Raw genomic sequence first — 5,409 nt, 5'->3', positions numbered from 1 at the left:
CCTATTAAGAAGTTATAGAACAGGATGGAAAAGGTTTCTTTACTGCCCGGAGAAGAAGTCACAAATATGATGGAGGAAAAATGCTAGGTGAAGAACAATCTGGCTTGATCTTGACTTCGTTTTTATACTATGCATCGTATTTTTCATTGTGTGCTTGGATGACTCCAAGTCTAGTACGTGGTAATGCTGTGTGCTCTGGTAGGTGCTTATGAATATGGAGTTGCAATACACCTAACACTCAGAGGCCAGTTATGGGGAAGAGCATATAATGCCTAGACTAATGAAAGTGTGTTTCTTGAATTTACACTGGAGTAAGCTCTGCATGTAGTAGGCCAGACCAAGTCATCTGTAAATAATTTGAAAATGCCTGCTAGGGAGATACTCAGTCTGAAGAAGTAATTAATACTCAAAAGTCCAGAAAGCAGAATTTAAGAGGCTACAAGAATGTTTCATTCTTCTAGGAATGTCTTTGCTGTTATAAAATCAAACTCTTCATGTTGACATTCAAGTTTCTTTTGGGATTCTGTACTCTAAATGCAATTTTGAGTGAGGATTTTGTTTAGAAGACAGAAAGCTCTGCAGAAGATAAGGTTAAAAAAAAAATCATTGGCAAGTTAGATATTGTTAAGCTAAATAGCACTGTGCAGACCTTCTGTGAAAAATTACCTCCAGAACTTACTGTGCTGCTTAAATAAGGCCTGTAGTAAAAAGCAAAATTATTTGCACTATGAGCAGATTAATTCATTTCCTATTCTGCAGGACATGCCTATAGTGGGAGTAATTCTTCAATGTCGGTTTAACAACAATATTTATATCTGTCTGTACACCTCTTCTGAGACAGAGCTGGTAATCCATCCCATTAAAGGCTTAAATACTTTTTTGATACTAAAACATTTTTCTTTATTCCATAAATATTTGGTGGCACTTATTCTAAACTGAAGAGAAGTGGGATATACTGCCTAATGTGACATAGTGAACTACGAGCTCAAAGCCAATGAACAATGTCAAAGTGTGCCTTTTTCAAAGCAATTATTTTGATAAAACTTTCTTTAACACATTCTGTAGGCCTATAAAAAGACCTGTCAACGTTGCAGATTCCTGGTGTAAGTTTTTCATTACTACAGCTGGCTTTAACAGATATAATGGGTAATTTTAAAAATTTTGTGTCAGAAACTTTTAGCAGTGCTGATCCCAGCAGGACAACGAATATAGTGCTGTGTAGTACAAGCACTTCTCTGAGCATTTATCCACCCACCATTTCTGTCTTGACCCAAATCCCCAGCTGCACTGACCTCTGCAGGGACTGGGCCTTTAGGGTTACCTGAAAGGGAATTAAAGACAAACCAGGAACGGAGTGTCCACTTAACCATGGCTTTTCTGAAGAGAACCTGTGGGGCCTTCTTCTGGGAGGCCCTCATGCATTTCAGTGGAAGTTGGTGCAAAGTCTTAAAGTACCTTATCTCTTTCTCCTCCCCAAACTGGACCAAGCCTTGTTCCTCCCCCCTGTCCCAACACCCCAAAACCAGGGTAAGTAGTGCAGATGGGCAAACTGGCCTCCTTGATGTTTCTTGGCATAGGTTTTGTCCAGTCAGGAGAAGGTACTTATGTCTCAGGCTTCTTAAGATAAAATATGGAGTGTCAGTAAAAGTAGCATCATCATGGTAATTGTATTTACATGCTAATAAATGCATTGTGTGCTTGTTTCACTCTAAAATAGAAGTTTCTTTTTAATTTGGTCTTCTCATTTTAATTGGATCATTTAGTATTGGTCAGAGGAATAAATGTGTCAGTTCTTCAGCAAGCAGAAATGTAACAGAAACAAAGTTAAATGTCATTTGAATGCACTGAGTTTGTATTTATCTCATAGGATTTCACCTGAAGAAAAAAATACATGGATTATATCACTGTCAAATTGCTGTCCTATGTAAGGTGTGAGGACAAGCTGAATCAAGGTAATATATGTAAAATACAAGACAAATGTTATTTCAAATGCATTGAGACCTTGCAGAGTCATCATTAGATTTAATTAATTATAGAGGTCTTTGATAGAAATGGCAACAGCAGCAACTCTTGCAGTGCTGCTATTGCTTCTTTGGGGATTTTATCAATATCACAAAACTTTTATGAAAGCTCCAGAACTATTGCCAAGGAAGAGAAAAAGCTGGAACACTCAAGTTGTGGTGTTGAACCAGAAGAAAATAAATAGAAGTTGGCAACTTTTTACAAAGCAATCTTACATTTCAGTTGGGGGGAAAAAAGTGTTAACGTGTGTCAGTATGTGCTAAGCATGCTACATAAAAGTAATTTTAACTTGTCATCTATTAAAGGTTAGTAATAGAGCAAAATGAAGGGGAATTTACCAATGACTTGACATTAGAGACTGGTTAAGTTGGAAATACTCTCTTTATCTGATCTATTTGACATGCTCCGTATAGAAAATTTATGCGGGGTGTTTTAATGTTATTCACTGTGTATCATCTGTTTAGACTATAAGACTTCACCTCAGCTGGTGGTAGTGTTTGACAGTCTAGGTATCTTTCTGAATGGAAACTCATGAAGCTCGTTTCTTTTGGAAATTCTGTAATCTTAGCTGTTGTGGAAGACTGTATAATTTTAGGTTGGTTTTTTTTTATGACACCAGGATACATTAAAACATACACTGGTGTGACATAATGTGAACTCAATACATATGGTGTGTCATTTTCCAGCAGATAAGCCAATTTTTGTGCTATTTAATTCACCAAGAGGTGGCAGCCTTCACTCAATTCCCTCCAGACTTGTCCTCTGATGTAGGTTGACCAGATGTGTATCTGGCATTGGCATGCATGTACAATGGCTGTTGGATATCTGGAGATGTATCCTCAGGCTGTCTCAACACTGTTGGTATTCTGTATTATTTATTTGATAATAAAATAACTGGAAAAATACAAAATGTGTAGAAAATTTAGTTTTGAAGAAGACTGGGCACTACTTCACTTTTGCTGCCATTTCCAGTCCCTGATGAAATCAAAAAGAAGTTTTTTTTCTATTCTCCCTTGGTTTTGGGGAGAAACGTTTGCTTCTCACTGGAAGTTCTGGGCAGTGATAAGTACTTGATGCATTCGTAAGAACATGCATACAAAACCTTATTAAAAACTGATTTTTGTGCTCTTGTGTTGTTACATATTCATTATTTTTAATGCAATTAAAGTTATCAGAAAACACATCATATTATGATTTCTTCCTCTCTGGAGGAGGAAGTGTGATGGCCACTCTTTGCGGTTGTAATGGATGTGTCAGGATGGCGTCTGCATGCCAGACATCTATCAAAACTGTCCAAATATGCCCCTCTCTGATGACACACTAACCATATATTGGTGATAATTGTTTGTTTATTATTTCTTCTCTCTGGGTAGGTAGTATGGAAAATCTAACATAAAGAGTTTAGACAGGATTTTTATAGGTTAGTTTTCTAAGAGTCAGATACCTAACTTTAACCAATCATTTGGGCTGTCATCATTCATGATGAGAGAAAATATCTCCACAGGCTCTACATTGCATCCCGAGAGGCTTTAAGATATATAAGTTGAATAGCTGGTTAAATATGCCCATCTCTCTCTGAAGACTGTGGAAGAAACCTAGGTAGCTAGTTTAGATTAGATCTGAATTTGAAGAATTAAAGTGAGATGTCCTCAATCTTTGTGTCTTTAAATTCTATTTGAAGGTAGGCATTAATTTTCATAATTCTTCTAAGGTCTTGTGGACATGTATGTGAATGAAAACCACACAAAATATTTCTGCTCATCTTTGTTGTCTCTTATTTATTTTAGGAAGAGATGGTGGAGAAAAAGCACATCCCAATTTTCTGGAGATTTTGCACCTTTGAGAAGACAATGTTTATTTCATGAAGATTCTGTAAAATTTATAGCTAACTGAAGTTTCTAAAACATGATTAAGGCCAAAGAGTATATGAGGTAGGACTATATTTGTGAGATTTTGATTCCCTATATTTTGCCTAGTGAAGCATGTAATGGCTTTGATTTTAGATTTTCTGACCTGTGAGGACAAATACTGATAGAAACCAGATTGAGATATGATGCTCTGTTTGTGATTTAATCTCCCATATGCCTTTTGAAAGCAGATCAGTAATTTCCATCATCATTTGCATTAATAAAATTCTGGAAAAACATGTTAGTGATTTCTTTCTTGGTCATAGCAGTTCTTGACATTTGAAGAATTCCTTTGGTAACTGTAACAGAAAAATCACAGATGAAACAATGGAAGGGCAGAGGAGTTGGCACAGATAAACCAGATGCAGTGACTGTAGGAACAATGCAGCTGTGTGAGCATGCTGCCAGTGTCTCATTAGATCACAACACTCATCCCCTGTTTCTGTGACCTACACTGGCTACGTGCTTTCACACATTACCGGCTTTCATGTCATTGTGGAGGTCCTTAGAAAGGTGATTTAAAACACAGGCTGCAGTCTCCAGTTTTTAAACTATTCCCCCATTCCCTGGTTTTAACACTAGCCATTCTGAAGAAAGTAGATGTATTTTATCTGTGATGGGGATGTTTCTTGTAGTTTTCTTATTTCTAGGAATAAGATCTGCAGTGTATGTTTGTACCAAGAAACTCTGAAGGATGTTTATAATGTTCTTAGTCTTATTTGTGCACTTTGGAGGTTTCTTGTTCTGACTGGAGACAATATATGCATGTCTTAGGCTATTTAAATAAATGAATGTCTGGGCTGGAATAGTCTGTGCAGGGATGAAAAAGAGAGGAAGGTTAAAAGCTAAATGAGATCATTCAGAAGATTTACAATCAGCTGTGAAAGATGTTTCCCTGCACTAAAGCTAATCAAGACAATGAATTTTCATGTTTGTCTTGTACTACAGAGGAAATTGAATCAGATGTCTCCTGGGGATTCCTTTATTATTTGGTATTCACACACTGGCACCCACACTTCAGCTGCTGGCAATAAGATAACTTCTATGCCCATATGGTAATTCTTGCAAGAAAGTGAAGAAGCAACGTTTCCCAACAATCCCAAACACATGTTATCTAATGAAAAGAGATCCGGCACTTAGATAAGGGATGTGTTCATTTCCTAGCTCTAGGGTGGTCCAATTTTATCAGCTGCATGGGACAGATTTGGATTTTAGGATCCCTCGTGGGCTGTGTTTTGTTCTCGCGGCTGGGAGTGGGGGAACAGCTGTTGTCTGACACAAAGAGTGGGTTTGTGCTGCTGGGTTGTGGATGGGGAAATGCTGGTGACTAGTGGCAAGAGGCAAAGGCTTCCCATTAGCATTGGTTCCTGTGGCAAACCACATCTGGTGAAAAAAACAGGAGGAGGCCCAGTTTGGGCTGAGTTCACTGAACAAGATGCTTCTTTTCTCCTTTGGGTAAGAGGAAGCAATCCAGGGCTGC

General features: G+C 37.7%; 1 long non-coding RNA gene across 1 annotated transcript; it reads left to right on the top strand.

Moving 5' to 3' along the window:
• The first annotated feature begins 1,703 nt into the window (after nucleotides 1-1,703).
• LOC141922689 (uncharacterized) lies at nucleotides 1,704-4,166 on the top strand. Its single transcript, XR_012623052.1, has 2 exons — nucleotides 1,704-1,952; nucleotides 3,810-4,166. It is a non-coding gene; the product is annotated as an uncharacterized LOC141922689 (long non-coding RNA).
• Nucleotides 4,167-5,409: the final 1,243 nt, after the last annotated feature.

The sequence above is a fragment of the Strix aluco genome, chromosome 4 (assembly GCF_031877795.1).
Source record: "Strix aluco isolate bStrAlu1 chromosome 4, bStrAlu1.hap1, whole genome shotgun sequence".
Lineage (NCBI taxonomy): Eukaryota > Metazoa > Chordata > Aves > Strigiformes > Strigidae > Strix > Strix aluco.
This window is presented reverse-complemented; position numbering and strand designations above follow the sequence as displayed.